The 22,114-nt window shown below is 47.1% G+C and overlaps 1 pseudogene; it reads left to right on the forward strand.

Annotated features, from left to right (window-relative positions):
• Positions 1 to 19,489: 19,489 nt before the first annotated feature.
• On the forward strand, positions 19,490 to 21,737 carry LOC133749222 (mitogen-activated protein kinase 6-like; annotated as a pseudogene).
• The last annotated feature ends 377 nt before the right edge of the window (positions 21,738 to 22,114 follow it).

Below are 22,114 nucleotides of genomic sequence, written 5' to 3' on the forward strand. Positions count from 1 at the left end.
AGCTGGGACACCAGCCAGCACCCATATAGGATGCCAGCATCACAGGCTACAACTTAACCCTCTGTGCCACCATGCCAGGCCCCCACTTTGGTTTTTTGAATAAACCACTTCTGCTTTATACATCCTTCCTTGTCCGTGCTCCTCATTTTTCATGAACAGAAGACACAAATCCAGCAGAAAAAAAAAAAAAAACTGTAAGAATTAACTGCAGACTCCTGCAATGTTGTGATGAAAGATTCTCCAGAATCTGATAGGCTGTCATTTACCTATCTTGTTCAAAGGATGGAGATCTTAGCACACTCTCTTCTGAGCCACTGAGAGAAGGGAGGAAACGCACCTCCAGCTTCCTCTCCCCTTGCTGGAAAGTAAGCACCATTCAGGCAGAAACTAGAATCATTAACAGAATGAGTAATGGTGAAGGAAATGACGAAAAAGGAACTGAAATTCAGAAGCTATGACCCTTTACTTGAAATTACGTCTCAGCTGGGGACTGAAAGCTGATTGGTCAATGGATGTCTGAACATTCACAGTGCGGTGATGAGAGCAGAAGCCACAGACAGCAGCACTTATGGGACTCCAACCAGCATGGCTCTTCCACCGCCTTTACACACCCATGTCCACCTGTGCCCACACCATTTACGGAACTGCAGCCAGGATAGCAGGTGCTGTCCCTTAGATCACTCAGCTGTGGAAATCAGGGTTCCATGTTCACTTTTGTCAAAGTAACAGACTGGAATTCTTTGGAGACATGTACCAACTGCCCTTCACAACAAGAAAAATCTCTTTTCATCCTGTTTTGTTAATCCCTAACCAAGATCACGGTGTGTCCTTGAATGATTTTGGCAACAAGAGTGATAATGAGGTCATTTCCACTATGAGAAGGTCACTGCTTGCTGCGTTATGATTGAGCTTTTGATACACTTCTATATTAGAAAACTTAAAATGTTAAATGAAGGAAAGCTATGTGATGAGCTAGGTCCCAAGGAGAGTGACCAATTTTGCTGCATGAAGCATTCACCAGGGCTGGATCCAATCCCCATAACACAGACTGCTATACAGTCTAGGTCAGCATTCTTGTTGCCCTTCCTCCACAGATACCCACCCTCGGAATAGGTATTACTGGCTTGTGAAGTTAATAGGGTTTATTTTCAAATGTCAGTACAAACTATAAAGTAGGCAAAACAAAATTTAGGAGTTTCCACCACAGCACACTACCAGAGTCATTTCCTCCACCAATGTAATATCTGTGCTTAGGTCTCTCAGGAACTAAAAAATTACACATAATGGAGAAATTATACAAATTAGTTAACTACGTACTTCTGCAAGTATTCAGTTGCAATAATTTTAAAATAATTTTCTTAAACTAAAGAATTTTAAATTCTGAAATTTTATACTCTTGAGTATTCTTTCTCTAAATTTTCTACATCTTTCTTCATTTTTTTCTGTTTTTTCACTGCTCTTTCTGGGATGTTTTAATGATTTTTTTTCTTTAGGACAACCTCCTAAACTTTACTAATAACTCCATGGCCAACCCATACTCCTATTGTGCTTTATATTTTTATAACTCATCTGGTCACAAAGCTTCAAATTTCACCTAAGTTTAGGCTTTATGTCAAACTTTTGAATAACCTATATGTAAAACTGAGCACTTTTCTAGTTCTGTGTCCCCCAGGTTCTTCACATTGAATTCACCCTCAAATCTCCATCTCTACCCGCTGTTTTCAACATAATGATGAGCATCACTCACCACTCCTTTTCATATCTGACTACCAAGCCTAGTAGCATATATTTTATGTATTTTCCTAAAACCTGTCCTGCCTTTTCTTTCTTTTACCTCTTCAGGCTAATTAGCTGTAAGTTCATGTCAGTGATCACTCAATGTCCACAGTGACTGGGAGGCAGTGTTCCCAACAGCTAGGTCTCAGCTCAGGACAACCAAGGTCAATTGTGGAAGATGTGAGCTCCAGAATGTCAATAAGGCTCCATATTTGTTCTGCTTAAATTATGGGGAACACATGAGATGTGTTAATTTCTGCTCACAAATGTTTCTTTAAAAAATGTACATGAATTTGGTAGGAAAAAAAAAACCCTTGGAAATGAAAGATATGAATCCTAACCTCCAGAAAGTGGGAGAAGAATAGAAAGTTAAAGTCAGAGTGATGTGAGTGCAGTTCCAGCTCTGTCTTTGCTGTGATTCTGGGCCAGAGGTTTGGTGTCCATCTCTGTATAACAAGCGTGGTAATAGCTCCCTTGAAGGAGTGTTCTGACAGTCAAACAACACTCCATCTGAAGTTTCCTTCCCAGAAACTAGCACGTGGTGATTCTCATGAAATTATAACCAGTACTAACAAGAGTTTTAGGAAATCATTATGAAAATGCCATGGAAACAATACACCCTGCCTGCCAGTCAATCATGCTGACAGCCACTGAGGAAGGGCCCAGGTGAACAGCATTATTCAAGGAACCATGTACACAATGCTACCTGACTCCTCATCTCCTGAAGAAGATGTTGATGAGTGAAGCAGAGAACTGAGGGACTTTTGTTCGTTTTTATGGTGTCTCAAAAGATCAGTCTAAGATCCACTTCTCACCCATACCCAGGGGCTGCTAGGTTTGAAAGCATTTCCAGCCATCATAGATTATCTAAGAGAAACACTGGGGGAATACAGATGAAGGAACCTTCCCTTTGGGTGCCACTCACTGGGCCACCAGACTCACTGGGTGTGGGCCAGGTGAAGAGGATTAGAAGCTGCCATTATGTCTACTGCAGACAACTGTGCAAGAGACTTGAGCGTGGTTCGAGATTTTAGAGGGCATTTAACCTAACATTTCATTTACCAAAGAGGAAGCCCAAGCCCAGAAGGGCTGAGTGGGACAAAGTCACGGGGCCCTGAAAAGCAGAGCTAGGCCTACAGCCCAGATCTCTGGGCTCCTGGTCCAAAAACTTTGTTCTACCTCCCCACAGCTGCTTCTCAACAGTACTGAGGTTTGGGGATTTTACTCATTCAAATGCAAATGCTTTGTGTGCTTCTTCAATAGCACTGGCTTTGTCTTACTTTACAAGCTGGGTCTGCTGTACTAAGCAAATGAGTGTGGGCTAGAAATGTTAAAATCTTCACCCGCTTTTGAAACGTCATTATTTCTCCTTTGTTTCTCTCTGTGAGGTGGAACACTTGCTTCTGTTTCCTTACAGATTGAGTTAGAGACAGCAGCACCTATAACCCAATCTACTTGTTCTGTTGGGGACACAGTGGTAAGGAGGAGATTAATTAAATCAGTGGCCCTCAGGAAGTCTTCCCCACCCCCACTCCCACCCCTCCCTCGGATGAAGTCCAGCCTGTTTGTTGCTATGAAACAGTGCTGCAGCTGGGCTCTGTGGGGGTCTGGGTGGTCTCACAAAAGCCAGCAATGTCTGCAGCTCTGAGAAGGCTGGAGAAGCTGTAGGTGCCAATAGCACACCCCTGGGACTGAGTTGTGGTCAACATGTGTCTTCACAAAGTCCTCTTTATCCACTCCTCAGTTACACTACATGGCCCAGGAGCTCCTTTAGGGTTAGGGATACGCTGTTCCTGCCCCCTTTGTCATGAGGCATAGACAGACAGAGACAGCGTAGCAGTAATTGCAACATAGTGTGATAAATACTGTGATGGGCTAAGATGAAGTTAAGACCTTGATGCCCCAGAGCAGCATCTATTTGTTTTTCAAGATTAATGAAGCTGTATGTCAAAGGCTGGACAGACATCTTGTGGACATGGCCAGTTTGAATCAGTGATAACTTTGTTATAAAATACAAACTGTGCTTGCCCATGATCATCCACATCGGGGCTGGTGGGGACTGAAGGAACGGGGTGGGGGGGGAGGCAAGTTCCACTGAGGAGTGGGATCCAGAATCTTCTTGGAGAGCTGGGAATAATATTTTTACCTTTATTTGACAGTATGCATAGCTCAAAAGGCCTGAAAAATAATTATCTTAGCACCAGGAAAGCTATTTGCACAATCTGGACGTGAGTATGAATGAGAAGTAGGATTGGGTAAAGGAACCATGCTACCCTCAGCAACCGCATCATCGGACAAGGAGTTTGGCAGTAACAGCAGCAACCCCTTTCTCACTGTGCTCAGGCACCATCCTTGCTCTTAACAAACACTAACCCACTTAATCTCCACAATTGTCCTGTGAGGTAGAAACAGTCACTGTGCCCATTTTAGAACTGTTGATTCAGTGATGACATCAACAACAGGCACTCAGGGTGCTAACCCCAAACAGTCTGACTCCAGAGCCCACGTCCTGGCCATTGCCAGCCACACCAGGCCAATATGTGCAGCAGGTGGGCTGCCTGCCTGGGTTCTGCCAAGCTGGAGCAAGTGAGTGATGGCTTCCTTGGTCAGTGTTGGGCTAGAGGGGGTGAGGGCATACTGCTGGCAACCCAGATGGGCCAAGGTTTGTAATGAGCCCACACGGATGACTGAGCCGACACCTGTGTTGCCCCATTTGGAAAGTCTCTGTTGATACTTTCCTGCAACCACAGCCACTCTCTGGTTCCCTGCCCATGCTGGGAGCAGGCTGTGGCTTTCTCTGGCAATGGAAGAGCTCCTCTGGCTGTGGTACCACTACCTACTTACCCTCATTCTCACTCAACAGTAAGCCACCTGCAGGATCCCAGTGATCGCCATGCACCAACTCAGCACAGACCGCACGAAGGGTCATGAACAGTGAGAGGAGCGTGCCAAGCTGGAGAGGGCGAAACAGAACCGAAGAAGAAGCTGCAGCGACAGGAGAGAGGAGAGGAGGAAGGCACGACTCACAGCCAGTTAGTAAGACACAGTGGTGCTTCCTGTTGAGTGCTGAAGCGCTTCACCTGCTGGGTAAATGGCACTGCCCCGAGCCTACCCGCTGCGCCCCGTCACCCAGCCACCTCTGTCCTCCATCCTGCAGTGGAAGCACTGCCGTCCGCTTGGTTTGGAGTGATCAGGCCCTGTCCAGCTGATTAATCTCTGAGACTCCAGAGAGGACTTTCCAGGGAGCCAAGACCCCGTGTGGGAATCCTGCTCGCACTGGTGTCTTGCAGGATGCAGCCCTGGTGTGGATGCCTGCTTTCAGGCCCTCCAGGGCAGAAACACCGAGCAGAGAGAATGGGCACTCAAACGCCTGTAGCCATCAAGGTGGCCTTGCTTGTAGGACTTTCCTGTTCCCATGAGGAGACAGGAGGAGGCCTGTGCCTCTTCTCCAAAGTGGAATTAGAATGTTCCAGCATTCATCCACTGGGGCCCTGTGTGGCTTCATTCATGAAATTAATAGGTTACAGCCCAAAGAAGCAGTTCTACCACCAAAGTAATTTAAAAATATTCCAGTCAATGGGCATGATGTGATGATTTGATGGACATTCTGTAATGATTACCACAGTCAAATTAATTAACACAGGCATCACCACCCATAGCTGTCGTGCATGTGTGTGTGAGTGTGAGAGTGTATGTGTGTAGTATGAGAATGTGTGTGTGTGAGCAAGTATATGAGAGTATAGGAGTGTGTGTATGTGTGCTGAGTATGTGTGTGTGTTGATTATGTATGTGTGAGTGCTGTGTGTGTGTGTGTTGAGTACGTGTGTGTATGTGTATGTGCTGATTATGTATGTGAGAGTGTTGTGTTGTGTGTGTGTGTTAAGTATGTGTGTGTGGTGAGGACAATTAAAATCTGCATGATCCAATTCCAAACCAGGAACCTCTCCCCTTCAGCCCCTTGACTTCCAAAGCTCATCTTCTGTCACAAACCCCCTCACTCCTTTCTTCTTAAGCCAATTCTTTACTCTGCAGACAAAGGCCTCTCCTTCCTCTCAGGCCTGGTTTCTTCTCATTTTTCCCTGTTTTGATGATTTGTCACCGGAAAAGACACACAGATGCCACAGTGGGGCAGGAGACTGGAAAGAAGAACCATGCACGCCTCGCTCCTGTGTGGTCTCCTGGAAAATGGTGCACCCCGAGTCTGTCCTTACCATGCCGCTCTGTGACTCCATTCAGATCAGGGAAGATTCGAGATGTTAAAAAGAACTTTGAGGGGTTGGCGCTGTGGCACAGTGGGTTAAGCCGCTGCCTGTAGTGCCGGCATCCCATGTGGGTGCTGGTTCAAACCCAGCTCCCAGCTAATGGCCTGGGAAAGCAGCAGAGGGTGGCCTAAGTGTTGGGCCCCTGCACCTGTGAGGGAGAACCAGAAGAAGCTCCTGGCTCCTGGCCCAGCCTGGGCTGTTGCAGCAATTTGGGGAGTGAACCAATGGATGGAAGTCAGTCTCTCTTTCTCTCTCTCTCTTTCTCTCTCCCTCTATCTTTGTCTTTCACAATAAATAAATAAATCTCTTTATTTAAAAAGAAAAAAGAACTCTGAGAACATCAGCTTTTATGCATTGAAGCAGCTGAAGGTGAACTGTGCTCAATTGTGAACACCTAGAAAAGTATGTGACACATGATTGTCAGAGGGACTCGGGTGGGGGGTGGGGGTCACCTTGGTGTGATTACCTCAGCCATTGAAGCAAACCTGCTTCCTGTGTGTAACACAAATTAGCTTTCCTGTGACCTGTGATAAGGAAATGGCCTTTGGGCCTCAGATCCAATACAGGCATTTTTTTGTCTGTGCTGAGCCCAGGGGACATGGAGCTCTTATTGCAGTAAACCTGGACACGGCTCATGTCCACCCCAGGCCCATGTGCACTCCTAGCCCATGCCCTCTGCTTCTTTATTCCATGCTTTTATTATGAAGTATTTAAAATTCAGATGAAAATGTAAGAAAACCTCCCATTATCCTAACTCACTAACAGAACTGCTTTAGCATCTCAGTGTACTGTTTTAGTGTTTGTCCATAACCATGTAAATCACAGCCTTAATATATCATCTCAAATGTTCTCACGTTGTTAGAGTTACAAATTACCATTTTAATAGCTTAATGTGCCACTGAGCTACTATATCCTAATTTCATTAACCTCTCCTTATTGTTAGATATTTTATTTTTTAATTGTTTTGTGGTAACAGGTCATCATACAATTTACTGCCATGGACCAAGCCTTTTTTCCTTTCTACAACTTCCTCAGGGGGAATCCTGGAGGGGTAGGGTACTGTACCAAATTTATGACTACTTCCATGAAGACTTTGCAGGCCGTTACGGCTGTAGCAGTTGTGCTGCTTACTTCACTATACATGTACATTCTATACATACGTGTTATCCAATCTTCTCTGGTGTTTTCAGTTTTACCCTTCTTTTACTTACAAAAATTTCACATTTTTATGTACTTGGATCGGTATTTTTCTCTCCCTTTTTATATCACTGTGATTCTTAGAAAGCTAGCATGTCAAAGTTCTAACAAGTTCCGCCTTTTTGCTAGCACATCTCTGATTTCTCTAACACTTAATTCTTTCATCTATTTGGAGATTTTTGAATATGAGTACACATTTATTTGCTCTTTGTGCCTTCACTCATATTCTTTCTATTTTCATCCGTATCTTTGCTTTAAATTTGATGCTTCACATCAGGTTTTTATTTCATAGAGCAGCAACACTCTTCCTGCGATTTTCCTCCAAATCTTCTCACACCCTGACCAGCTTTGCTTCCAGGCCCAGGCATCCACTCAGCCAGGCCCACGCTGTGATTGCCCCGTGTCTCAAACCCAGAGCCCTGGGCCCGTAGGCTTCCCTTGACCTGCTGCACTCTGATTCTGAGAAATGCTTCTCTCTGCACTGCTTGAACCCACTGCCCTAGTGTCTCATTTCACTCACCAGCCCAGCTGAGCAAAAATGATCTGTCATTTCAGTCATCCCAACACTTTGCCTTCTCTGTTCTCTGAGGTTTCCACCAAAGCTGTGTTACCAGTCTCCAACTATGTCTGGGCCCTCGGTTTCTGCTCCTCGCTGCTTAGCACGGCTCTGTGGATGTGAAGTGACTGCAAGTTGAGGCTGCGACAGTGCCATGCTGAGCATTTAGGATTGGTGGAAGGTGACAGAAAATCAGAGCTGGCAGAGGCAGGTAAAAGCCTCAACCCGTGGAAATAGGGCACTTCCTCAGTCTATAACTGTGTGAGCTAAAAAGTCCCAGAAAAGATTTTTTTTTTAAGATTTATGTATTTATTTGAAAGGCGGAGTTAAAGAGAGGCAGAGGGAGAGAGAGAGAGAATGAATCTTCCATCGGCTGGTTCATTCCCCAGAAGGGCTGCAGGCCCTTCTGTCTTTTCCTGCCTTATTCCCGCCCCCACCTGCGATGTGGCTGACCCCCTCTCCCACCCCTCCCTGCAGGCAGCTGGCCAGGTGGGCAGGTGCCAGCCATAGCTGTAAATAGAGCACTGGGCTTTTGTGCCGGTTTGTGCGTGTGCTGTATTTCTGTGTTTTGATAGAAGTCACACAAAAAAAGAAAGGATAAAAGAAACCCTCCCTGCTACTTCAAATGCTTGCCCCTCCATCTCCCAGGACCCAGGGACATGCCCGCCCACTGGGTGCCGTGTCTCTGCGTCCCTAAAGGTGTTGGTTCCTGTCCCCTCCCCAAGTGATGAAATGACATAGATGCCCCACACCACCCTGAGGTCAGACCACCGAGGCTTCTACCTGGTGAGCCCCAGCAGGGCGGCAGGGAGAATGAGCGTGCACCTGCACGCCTGTTAGCCCACGCCGGTGACACCGGGCCCTGGTTTTCCATTGCTGATGTCAGCGCCTCTGCTGCTACATCTTAGCCAGAACTTGAAGCCCTTTGTCCCATGCTGGGATGAAGGAGAGGAGGAGGAGGCAGTAGCTGAGTAGCTTCCCCCAGGGGAGCCATAGAGGGGGTGATGTGGCCCCTGCCCCCCCCAGTGGGAGCCTGTGGCCGCAGTATCCGTGGCCAGGTGGCCCCTGGGCCCTGACTCCTCAGAGCCTGCCTCCCACTTCTTACCAAAGAAGGAAGGAGCAGCGCTTGGCTGAGTCAGTGTGCTGCCCTCCAGCCTCCACCCCAGAGGGAGCAATGGGGAGTGCTAGGGGCGGGGGCAGCCTGCCCAGCACGACCAGGCCCCCTGCCCCGGGGCTCCGGGCTCCAGGCCTGCTCTCCCTCCCCTGGAGGAGCGCCCCACCCGCCTCTGGTCAGAGCTGAAGCCATATGGGACTCTTGGCCCCAGGAATTCAAAACTCCTTTTCTCACTTCCTTTCCTGCCTTGTGAGGGGGCGGGGCTGCTCTGGGCTTCAGCCTCTGGCACTCTGCCCCCAGGGCCAAAGGCCATTCTAAACAGAGTATCTTCTGCCAGGGCCCCGCCCCCGCCCCCCTGGCCTGCAGGGCCTGGTTTCGCATTGGCAGCTGTAATACAAAGGGAATTCGCCCCCACTTCTCCCAGTCTGGTGCTGTCCACTCAGTCCACCGTCGGCCCGGTCAAGCGCCGCTCTGCTTCCTGTGGGGCTGGCTGCAGGATCCTGACCCCCGCCCCCACCATCTCCCAGGGGCTGAGGCTGGGGCCTCTATGTTGGGGAGCACCTGCCAGGCGCTGTGCCCGCCCTGCCTCCACCTGGGCTTTGCCAGGGAGACCCCACTCCTGTCCCAAGACTGCCCTAAGTGTCTAACTCTGAGTGTGTCCTGCCCCGAGGGGAGAGAGTGCAGGCTGCAAAGGGCTCCACGCCCTCCCTGTTCCCCTCCTCTATCCCTCCCCCACCTCTAGCTTCCCAAGGTGAACTCTACAGGCCAGCCTACTTCCCTCCATCCATGGCCATACCCCCAGCCATTTTGTACCTATATATAAATATAAATATATAAACACACACAAAAAAGGACTTATGTATTTATTTGAAAGGCGAAGTTAAAGAGAGGCAGAGGGAGAGAGAGAGAGAGAGAGAGAGAATGAATCTTCCATCTTCTGGTTCATTCCCCAAATGGCCGCAACGGCCAGAGCTAGGCTGATCTGAAGCCAGGAGCCAGGAGCCAGGAGCTTATTCTGGGTCTCCCATGTGGGTGCAGGGGCCCAAGGACTTAGGCCACCTTCTACTGCTTTCCCAGGCCATAGCAGAGAACTGGATTAGAAGTGGAGCATCTGGTTCTCTAGCCGGGTCTTTACCTGCTATACCACAGTGTTAGCCCTCCAAAACAGTTTTAAAAGATGTTTTAGTTACCAACTAGGAGACCAAAGAAGTACACCAGGACTGTGACATGTAAGAGAAAATCTGCTTTTTTGACAATACAATTAATTAAAATAGGAAAAAACAGAGGGACAAAATATATGGGGATAGGCAGAGATTTGAAGGCTCCTGTCTCAAAACACCTGATCTGCTGGATTGCTTGTACATTGTGTTTTCCAACCCGACAATGACCTCAGCTTGCAGAGGAGGCCCTGAGTTTAGAAAAAGTCAGCAAGTTGATTGCAGAAACTGTGACTGGAGGAAGCAGGGTTCCTGCATGAACCTCTGTGGCCTGAACCTCTGTTCTCTGCTCCCACATGCCTCCGTCACGCTCATGGGAGCAGGAAGAAGAAAATGAATGGAAGAATACTGTAGCGGTGGAAACTCGTGTCTTGTTGGAGAGATGAGATGCTGCTGCTTCCTCCTGCAGGATCTCCAAATTCATAAAATGGCCCGCCGTGCACAACACACAGCTCCACAAACTCAGTGCACCCCAGATGTTCCTCGTAGTCCCGGCCTTCTGGCCTCAGTGACTGTTCCCCACCCCATCTAGGGGTTCAAGCCAGAAACGAGGAGTCCTTCTTGAGGTCAGCTGCTCCCCAGGGCTCCTCTGTGCTTGCCACCATCCTGGGGGCATGGACTCTTCTGCACCGCTGGCTCCAGCTTGCCTCATTGCCTGACAATCCTCCTTTCCAAAGGTGATTTTGTCTGTTCAAAACAGCAGAATGGCTTTCTGTTTGGGGGAGGGGGCCACAAAGTTCAAAATCCTTTCCCTTGGCTTGCATAGCTTAGCATGGCCTGGCCCCTAGCAGCGCTGCTCCCTCCTCTCACCCGGGGCCCTGGCCCTTGCTGAGTTCCCACAGACTTCCTTTTACTAAGACCCCACATCTGCCGCCTTCCTCCCACCTCAGACTCAGGGCATCTGGCCGGTTAATGACCCTTGCCTCCATTCTTACAGGTTTGTGACCTGCTTTCTGGCGTGTTTACTATTTTACTGCTTGTTGTCTGTCTCTCTGCACAAGAAGGTAAATTCCACAAAGACGGATGGTATTGTTCATTATTTCACTGACACCAGAGCAGTGCCTGGTTCTTACCAGTTACTTAACTGGCAGCTGCTGTCTCATTCACTCTGACTTCTGGCATGGAGGTGCATAAAGAATATGCTCACTGTGGCCGGTGCTGTGGCACAGTGAGTTAAAGCCCTGGCCTGAAGCACCAGCATCCCATACGGGTGCCGATTCTAGTCCTAGCTGCTCCTCTTCCAATCCAGCTCTCTGCTATGGCCTGGGATAGCAGTAGAAGATGGCCCAAGTCCTTGGACCCCTGCACCCACCTGGGAGACCAGGAAGAAGCTCCTGGCTCCTGGCTCCTGGCTTCAGAACGGTGCAGCTCCGGCTGTTGCGGCCATCTGGGGAGTAAACCAGCGGACAGAAGACCTCTCTCTCTGTCTTTATCTCTCTGTAACTCTGTCTTTCAAATACATAAAATAAATCTTTAAAAAAAAGAATATGCTCAGCAAATTCTTGGATAGCCTGTTCCCCTACCTACAAGAGAATACTGCATATGTTGGGCAACAGAATCAAGGTAGAAACTGTTAGGCTGGTGTAGTGAGGCAATAAATGAGTGGCACAGTTTAACAAGGACTATGTAAAAGGCCTGGCTTTAAGTTCAAAATGTACTAAGGAAACAAATGATTAGATGAAATTGCATGGTAGAAGGGATTATGAAAAGTATGCTTGGTTTTCTTTGGGGATTGTTTTATTAGCTAATATTTCTATTAGCACTTTGCATCAGAATGACACTTCTGTTGCAATCATTGAAGCAATACGCATGCATTCTTACTGACATCTGTAGTTAACTCTCTGTGGTGTCACACACCCATCACAGCTTCATGCAGAGTGGTTTCCTGCCCCAGCTCACAAGTTCTGAGGGCCCCTGGTTTTTTTCCTATATATGTAGAGTTTTCTCCCAGAATGCCATACGTTTGGAATCACAGAGTAAGGAGTCTCAGCAGACTGCCTTCTTGTGCTTGGCAATGTGCACTTGAGGCTCCTGCATGTCTTTTTGTGGCTTGGTAGCTCTTTTTTGTTTATTGTGGAATAATATTTATTGTCTAGATGTACTACAGTTCATTTACCCATTCACACATTAAAGGGTGCTTTGGTTGCTTCTAATTTTTAACAATTATTAACTACGTTTTTAGTAGAAAAGACATGACATTAACCAGTGCTAACATCTGCTGGTCTGCCCTGTAGATACCAGCCCACCACAGGCTACAGCGGTAGAGACGTCTTCACACAGCAGTCCTGCCCTTGTGCGCACCTCAGACCACTCGTGAATGTTCTCATGGGTACATGTCAAGGAATATTACGTGATGTTCCAAGCCTGAAATTTTCTGACAAACTGGCACATTCCATGGGAAAAAAACAACTAAGACAAGTGAAGAACTCCAAGTCCTCTGCTTAAAGAAGTACTAGAGATGCTAAGGACATTTTGAATGAAGAAGAAAGCACTCAGAGACCCTGGCAACCATCCTGAACATCGTAAAAGGCATCTACGGCGAGGCCGGCATTGCTTCCTGGGACCGTGAGGGACAGAGGTGGGAGCAATGGGTCAACACAGCGTGGGCAGGTCCCAGGTTGTGAGAGTGACGACGATTCCCATCTGCTTGTTGGAGACCGTTCCCTATGTCTGCCAAAGAGCAGGGAACAGTCAACATTTGACAACCAAGTTCCAAAATATTGCAGCCATTCTGTGTCCTCCCACGTGTACACTTGAGCATGATTCAAAAAACTTGTCAATGTAAAAACTTCTGAGTAGGATTTCTTAAGATGATCCTGAAATTGTATCCAGTACCTCTTATAACAAAATTCCACATCCCAAATACCTGGAGATGCCCGTGAATGTTACTGACGCTGGTTTTTGTAAAGTGAATTTTTAAAGCCCTTAAGCAAGAACCTCCCCAGTAGCATGGGGTCTGCATTCCTCTGGCATTCGCGAGTTTGTTGCAGCGCTGTTCCCTCTCAGCTCAGGTTCAGAATCGTTTCTGCGGTTGGCATCTGAAGCCATAGCAGTAGGGACCCTCGCAGTGGGTTTTTCAGTGACAGGGGGGCCCATGCATTTCTCTTTGCCCTGGGGAGGCGAAGGCACCTGTGTCACACGTGCTGTCACACATAGCAGCCCCCTCACACCTGCATTAGTCACCTCTTCGATTGACTGCTTGTGCCAAGCTGACTCCCACGGCCGGAGGTTCCAGATCCTGAGAAACAGCCCTTGCTGTTTTCTGCGTCAGTTACTCGGGGCCTCCACCATGTGCCTGCGTCTCCCTTCACTTTCTGAGACTCGGCTTCTCGGCATTTTCCTTGATAATCTCTAAATCATCTTAGCTCATCACTTCCCCCACTTCTCTATTGTGGCCACAGAAGCAGGCGTCCAGACATGACAGATTGCAGTCCCACGGATGGACATTGGCATTCTTTGCCTTGAGACGCCTGGTGCAAACTCACAGTGGCCGAAGCCTGGCATGAAGGAAGCGGTTTTCCATGTCTGAGAACAGTGCCCCGGACCTGCCTCTATGAACTCAGCCTGGGCTCCTCACATGACAGTCATAAAGGCGATTTTGACTCAAAGCTATATTTCTCTTGGCTTCCAGGGAGAACTCTATAAACTTTCATTTGGCTATGCAGGTCAGGAAAGTAAATGTCACTGCAGGCCCTCATTTAGGATCAGACTTCTATTGGACACCTTTTCTGTCACAGCGAGGTATGTAGAAGTAATGAGCCATGTTCTAATGCAATCAGTTTAATTAGTTTCTTCATGCTAATAAAATATCAAGCATTGGCAGAGCAACCAACTCCTCACCGTGTCCAGTCCACGTGAATGCATCACTGTCACCCATCCAGCTAGTGTGAAAACATTATTTCATCATTTCCTGGTCCCAAATCCTTTATTTGTTCCGTGCATCATGCCAAAATAATTGAGAAAGAGAAAAGGCAGTCTACAAGCACAAAGATGACCTTGTGTAACATGGGATTAATGGCCATTTTAATCTCATACCATTGCTGTATTTTCTTCCCTGGGTAGTAACTTGAGGAGTCTGAGGAAACTTTATTATGTAAAGACCTTGAGGAGACAGAATTCCAGAATTTATCCCGAATATCAGAGGTCAAATCAGAAATCATGGTGCTTTATGTGTCAGAGGTGGGTGAGAGGAGAGCCTTTGGCTCAGTCTACCTGATTCACGTGGTTCCAGACAGGGTACTGAATGTTGCAACAAGAGACGAGGAAACAGCAGGTGCTCTGACTGGCTTGGGAGTCCAGCACAGAGAGCCCCATCCCAACATGGGCAGCTGCCACCAGGCCTAGGAGCAGACAAGAGGGGCCATTCCTTGGCTGTGGGGCTACGGTTGGTGTCGTGGGAAGGCCACTTGGAAGTACTCCTTGGTTTAGTGAGCTACACACTTGGGAGGAGGAGGCTCTGTCAGCACCGTCAGACACAGAGGCTTAAAAGGTTAGGGAGCAATCAACTAGGGTATGGAGTTTGTGACAAACATCCCTAAAGCACTGGCTGTAGGGTCAAGTACCTCTTTAGATTGGTCCTCTCTCCTAGCTGTGCAGAGACAGTACCACTTGTAAACAGCTCTGGGTTTCACGGATGTAGAGGAGACCATGCCAGCAGCCCCAGGTTTGTATTGGAAGCCACTGCTGGGCAGTGTCCCTCCTTTCCAAGAACCAAGCCAGGTACTCAGTAGATGAAGATAGCTACTGTCTGAGCCCTGCTCACAAAGTGCAGAGGTGCCTGTTCCCACAGACAGCTGCTTTAATAAGAATCCAACCAAAAGAGGATTAAGATCATCTGAATACTAGAGGAACCTGAAGAGATGAATGAGTTTGGCCTCAATTCCTCTGTAGGGGGATGCTGTTTTCAGCCATCCCAGATGGATGTGTGTTGGTTCCATTCCAACATACTCTAAGCCAGGAAGACCATGCTCTAATATTTTTCTCAAAGTACTTTTATTGAATGAGGTATTTTCTCTTGTAGTTGAAGTCACTTGTTTTCCTCAATTCCCTGTACACACTAAGAAATATTCATCAGGACTTCCTTGAAAAAAATTGGTTATTTGTCCATTTGTCAATGGATTCTGATGTATGCTTGTGGATCTGGATCAAGACTAGAATAAAGCAATAATTTCATCAACATTCTTTATATTTTTAAATCTTATATATCCTAATTTTTATTTGAAAGGAAGAGGGGAGAAGGGAGGGAGGAAGAAAGTGAGGGAGAGAGGAAGGGCAGGAGGGAGAGAGAGAGAGAGAGAGAGAGAGAGAGAGAGATCTTCGCCATTGATTCACTGCCTAAATATCCTCAACAGCCAAGGATGCCCAGAACTCTGCCTGTGGATGCAGTGACTCAAGCACTTGAGCTATCCTCTGCTGCCTCAAAGGTGCACAGTAGCAGGAAGCTGGAATGGCAGCAGGAGAGTCGGAGCTGACCCAGGCGCTTGGAAATGGGCTATGGGCATCCCTAGCAGCACCTTGGCTGCTGCACCAAATGCCCACCTCCGCCAGCACTCTAAAATGAGTAAATCATGTTCTCCAGCAAAGGTGCACACAGCAGATCAGAATGTGCTTCTTTAGCAATGTCTATCATGCTGTCTCCACCTTGCATTGATGTTGAGATTTTGACTGGGAATTGTGTTTCCTTGTGCATGCCTTTTGAAAATGACGCAGTGCATTTTCTAGAACCTGTATTTTAATTTCTGCCATTCAGCACAGCATTGCTCTGTGTCTGTTTAAAGCAGTCACAAGCCTAATTCTTTATGCTTTTTAAAATGCAGTTTAATTCAGTAATTAATCCACAAATGTTTACAGAGATTCTTCCTATGCATGTCATTATGTTCTTGGAATCACAAAATATTTAAAACCTTTAAGTATACCATGACAATATACTGTTTGGGTCCATGTTTGGGTCATCTGGGGTGTTATGTGATGAAACAACTCCCTGAGTGACTTCTGTGTGGCCAGCCCTTCGATAGAAGAATGGTTATTCCATGGGGTAGCATGAAAGTCACCACGGCACTGGAAAAGCAGCAGAAAACTCAGTCTCTCTTCAGTGTTGGATGACGTAGCTGTAGTGCTAGCCCTTCAAGCCCCAGCTCACTGCTGGGCAGGAACAGGGCATGCTGGGAAGCCGGCAGGATGCTTGTGTGTGCAGTGAAGGGCCCTTGGCCTTCTGGGGAGGCAGAGCTGGCCCTCAGGGACTCTGTGTTAGAGAAAGACAAGGGTGGCTGCCAGTGGCCACATTCTCCATCATCTCCTAAGCAGCACTTGCTAACCTTCAGAAACACTGGACGGAAGACAAGAAACACACATTTCCAGAGACTCCAAATTGTTATTCTGCCCTACATTAGCTTAAGTCTTTTTCGTTGTCAGTGGCATCTGGATGAGGGGCCCTGCTGTCCAGGAAAGGCAGAACCAAGGAGCTGCTGTGTCCCCTGCAGAGCCCTCTCTCAACGAGTCTTTGCTGGGCCAGCGTACTCTGCTATCACCTTGTACTTCGCCGCTGGAGAAAGTCCTGGTCTAAGGTGACAGAGGTGAAAGTGAGTTTTCCCACAGAGCAGCACTGTACTAGGAGATACACTCGGCCCAGGGCATCATACAAAACATTTTAGGGACATTTGTTACTCTGAATTCAGTCTAGGCTCTCAGGTGTATCTCAAATACTCTTCAAGAACAAACTTGAGTTATTGAGGAAACATGCCAGAATCCTACTCTGGAAACGTTTTGTTTTTATAGAAATAGACAAGCTGGAGTAGCATTCCAGAGACTCTCTTCTTTCATATTTCCTTCATTGATTATTATTTAACAAGGAGGAAGTGGAGGTGGGGGAGGGGAAGAAAAAGGTTCAATTCTGCCTCCATACTCAGTAGAGGCACATGCCCAGCTTGCGTTTCCACCTGGTATCCCGAAGTATGCGCACAGTCACACAGGAGCGCACATCCCCTCACTGCTAACTTGCTAGCCTCAGTCAGGGCACTGAACCACCCCCAGTCCCATACTGGAACATAAGGAAAGGTGTAGTCATTTCCTCCAGAACCATCAGACTGCTCCCTCAAAACCTGTCCCCGAAGAGCTTCCAGGCCTAGCACAGTGCTTGGCACAAGGCTGGTGTTTAATGTTTGCAACAGAAACGAGTGAACAAGCTGTTGACCTGATCGCTCACCTCATCTAGGTCTATATGTCCCTAGCATGGCTGCCCAGGACAAGCACCAGGCACCTGAAAGAAGAAATGTCTAGCCTTAGGTGGGATGGGCATCATGGTACCAAAGCAGGACACTTTTCTGCACCTGATCCAAGTAGACACCAACACCAAGACACAAGAGTCTACTCGGTCAAAACTGCCAAAGACTGCCAGAGGGGCAAGGAAAGGAAGTATTCATAGCACACAGCATTAAGGGTGCAGAGAGGTTAGTGTTCTAGGATTTGGAATTTTTATCTAAGGTCCTATTGGTTGCTAACAGGTGAAGGCTACTACGTAGTGTCCTTTTCTCATTCAGAGTCAGGAACATATGAGAGGGCTTTTGGAAACCCACCATCTAGGCAGACCACTGAGGCCCTTGGACACCATAGTTCAATGCCACTTTACCTTCTAATGATTCAGCATTGCTCTCTTGAAGATCCCAAACCACTTAAAATGTATTGATTGTATGGCTAGTGCTGTGGTACAACAGGTAAAAGCCGCCGCCTGTAGTGCTGGCATCCCATATGGATGCTGGTTTGAGTCCTGGCTGCTCCACTTCCAATCCAGCTCTCTGCTATGGCCTGGGAAAGCAGTAGAAGATGGCCCAAGTCCTTGGGCCCCTGCACCCATGTGCGAGACTCGAAGGAGTCTCCTGGCTCCTGGCTTCAGATCAGCAGAGCTCTAGCTGTTGCAGCCATCTGGGAAGTGAACAAGCAGGTGGAAGACCTCTCTCTCTCTCTCTCTCTCTCTCTCTCTCTCTCTGTAATTCTGCCCTTCAAATAAATAAAAAATTTTTAAAAAGGTAGTGATTGTAGCAGTGAGTATACCAATAGAAAAAAAATGAATGGCTGATTTCTACATCAAGTCCCGTATATCCTGTGATGTGGTAACTAAACTATTGTTACGAAGAAAGAACACTTCTGTCTCCCACTGGCTTTCCCACTGAACAGTAATCACTAACTTTAGACACACTGGCAAATACATTTTGAAAGCATCTTCCGGCCCCCACTCCCTCGCCCTCTCTCGCGGGTCGGGGTTACCTGGCAGCGACTGCGGCAAAGCGAGAGCTGCCGCCAGCACAGCCGGGGACCTGAGTGGACACTGGGGGCTGTCTGCGAGCCCCGCACTCCCTCGATGAGTGGAGAAGTCCCGTTGTATCGGAGTAAGATGGACGGTAGCTTTGATTGTGATTGTGGTGAGCTGGAGCCACCTGATCACTAACAAAAGACAAAAGGCTGTTAACCTGGCCGGCGCCGTGGCTCAACAGGCTAATCCTCCGCCTTGCGGCGCCGGCACACCGGGTTCTAGTCCCGGTCGGGGCACCGATCCTGTCCCGGTTGCCCCTCTTCCAGGCCAGCTCTCTGCTGTGGCCAGGGAATGTAGTGGAGGATGGCCCAAGTCCTTGGGCCCTGCACCCCATGGGAGACCAGGAGAAGCACCTGGCTCCTGCCATCGGATCAGCGCGGTGCGCCGGCCGCAGCGCGCTACCGCGGTGGCCATTGGAGGGTGAACCAACGGCAAAAGGAAGACCTTTCTCTCTGTCTCTCTCTCACTGTCCACTCTGCCTGTCCAAAAAAAAAAAAAAAAAAAAAAAAGGCTGTTAACCAACAGCCACCAGGGCTTCCTGTTGAAATATATAGCAACAAAAGAAGAAAAGAAGCAAAACGGAAATAGTGCTTACCAGCACCTTAGAATGATGCTGCTCAGGACCAGTCCAACACTGAATGTATCTGCACTGTGAGGAGAATGTTCATAGAAGCCTGTTGTGTGCATATTTATTCACATTTTTGTTAAATGTTAAATCGTTTAGCACAGTAAATCTGAGTGCATAGTATGCCATTTCATTCCTTTGAGTTTCTTGGGTGTTTTCTTTAGATGTCTGCAGAGTTGCTGCCCCTTTCTTGAACTATGAGTACTGCAATCTTTTTAATTCTCAGTATGAGTAGAGCTTTTTGAGCTTTAAATCTAAGGGGAACTCAATAGGCCCGGTTACCATATGCAATGAACATCAAGAAACCATCTTGCTATGGAAGCATAATTATTTTTCTTCTCCCTTTTTGAAATATCTTTCCTTTTGATGCCAGTTTTCTTCCTTGTTTATACAAGTTCAACAATTTGAAAGGAAAAGGCAATAGTAAGGGTTTCAAAATGGCAGAGAAATTTGAAAGTCTCATGAACATTCATGGTTTTGACCTGGGCCTTAGGTATATGGACTTAAAACCATTGGGTTGTGGAGGCAACGGCTTGGTTTTTTCTGCTGTAGACAATGACTGTGACAAGAGAGTAGCCATCAAGAAAATTGTCCTTACGGATCCCCAGAGTGTTAAACATGCTCTACGTGAAATCAAAATTATTAGAAGACTTGACCATGATAACATTGTGAAAGTGTTTGAAATCCTTGGTCCCAGTGGAAGCCAGTTAACAGACGATGTGGGCTCTCTTACGGAACTGAACAGTGTTTACATTGTTCAGGAGTACATGGAGACAGACTTGGCCAATGTGCTGGAGCAGGGCCCTTTACTGGAAGAGCATGCCAGGCTTTTCATGTATCAGCTGCTACATGGGCTCGAGTATATTCATTCTGCAAATGTGCTGCACAGAGATCTCAAACCAGCTAATCTTTTCATTAATACTGAAGACTTGGTGCTGAAGACAGGTGACTTTGGTCTTGCACGGATCATGGATCCTCATTATTCCCATAAGGGTCATCTTTCTGAAGGATTGGCTACTAAACAGTACAGATCTCCACATCTTTTACTTTCTCCTAATAATTATACTAAAGCCATTGACATGTGGACTGCAGGCTGCATCTTTGTGAAATGATGATTGGGAAAACCCTCTTTGCAGGTGCACGTGAACTTGAACAGATGCAACTGATTTTGGAATCTATTCCTGTTGTACGTGAGGAAGATCGTCAGGAGCTTCTCAGCGTAATTCCAGTTTACATTAGAAATGACATGACTGAGCCACACAAACCTTTAACTCCGCTGCTTCCGGGAATTAGTCGAGAAGCACTGGATTTCCTGGAACAAATTCTGACGTTTAGCCCCATGGACCGGCTGACTGCAGAAGAAGCGCTCTCCCATCCTTACATCGTTTCCAATGGATGAGCCAATTTCAAGTCATCCTTTTCATATTGAAGACGAAGTTGATGACATTTTACTTATGGATGAGACTCATAGTCACATTTATAACTGGGAAAGGTACCATGATTGTCAGTTTTCGGAGCATGATTGGCCTATACATAACAACTTTGATATTGATGGAGTTCAGCTTGACCCGAGAGCTCTGTCTGATGTCACGGACAAAGAAGAAGTACAAGTTGACCCACGAAAATATTTGGATGGAGATCGGGAAAAGTATCTGGAGGATCCAGCTTTCGATACCAATTACTCTACTGAGCCTTATTGGCAGTACCCAGATCATCAAGAAAACAAATATTGTGATCCAGAGTGTAGCCACACTTGTAACTACAAAACGAGGTCATCATCATATTTAGATAACTTAGTTTGGAGGGAGAGTGAAGTTAATCATTACTATGAACCCAAACTTATTATAGATCTTTCCAATTGGAAAGAGCAGAGCAAAGAAAAATCTGACAAGAAAGGCAAGTCAAAATGTGAGAGGAATGGATTAGTGAAAGCCCAGATAGCTCTACAGGAAGCGCCACAGGAACTGGCTGAAAAGGAAAGGGAAAAGAATCAGGGATTTGATTTTGACTCCTTCATTGCAGGAACTATTCAGCTTAGTTCACAACACGAGCCTACTGCTGTTGTAGATAAATTAAACGACTTGAATAGCTCAGTGTCCCAACTAGAATTGAAAAGTTTGATCTCAAAGTCAGAAAGCCGAGAAAAACAGGAAAAGGGAATGGCAAATTTGGCTCAGCTCGAAGCCTTGTACCAGTCTTCGTGGGACAGCCAGTTTGTGAGTGGCCGGGAGGACTGTTTTCTCATCAATCAGTTTTGTTGTGAGGTGAGGAAGGATGAACAAGTTGAGAAGGAGAACACTTACACCAGTTACTTGGATAAGTTCTTTAGCAGGAAGGAAGATACTGAAATGCTAGAAACTGAGCCAACAGAGGAGGGGAAGCTTGGGGAGAGAGCAAGTGAGGAAGGATTTCTGAGCAACAGTGGTGAGCTCCTGTTTAACAAACAGCTTGAATCCATAGGCATCCCACAGTTCCACAGCCCGGTTGGGTCACCACTAAAGTCCATAGAGGCCACATTGACCCCTTCTGCCATGAAATCTTCCCCTCAGATTCCTCATAAAACCTACAGCAGCATTCTGAAACATCTCAACTAAAACACTCAGCAGACATAGCTCTGTATTCTTCATGAAATGTGTTTTGTCTTTTTTTATTACTAGTGTTTAAGTCATTTTTTTTACTTGAATCAGATGGTGTCATTTAGTAAGGATTTTTATTAGTTCTTGTTTTTTTGTTTTTGTTTTTTTTTTGTTTTTTTTTTTTTGTTTTTTTTTTTTTTTGACAGGCAGAGTAGATAGTGAGAGAGAGAGACAGAGAGAAAGGTCTTCCTTTTGCAGTTGGTTCACCCTCCAATGGCTGCTGCGGCCGGCACATCACACTGATCCAAAGCCAGGAGCCAGGTGCTTCTCCTGGTCTCCCATGCGGGTGCAGGGCCCAAACACTTGGGCCATCCTCCACTGCACTCCCGGGCCATAGCAGAGAGCTGGCCTGGAAGAGGGGCAACCGGGATAGAATCCGGCACCCCAACCGGGACTAGAACCTGGTGTGCCGGTGCCGCAAGGCGG

This window comes from Lepus europaeus, chromosome 20 (genome assembly GCF_033115175.1).
Source record: "Lepus europaeus isolate LE1 chromosome 20, mLepTim1.pri, whole genome shotgun sequence".
In the NCBI taxonomy this organism is placed as follows: domain Eukaryota; kingdom Metazoa; phylum Chordata; class Mammalia; order Lagomorpha; family Leporidae; genus Lepus; species Lepus europaeus.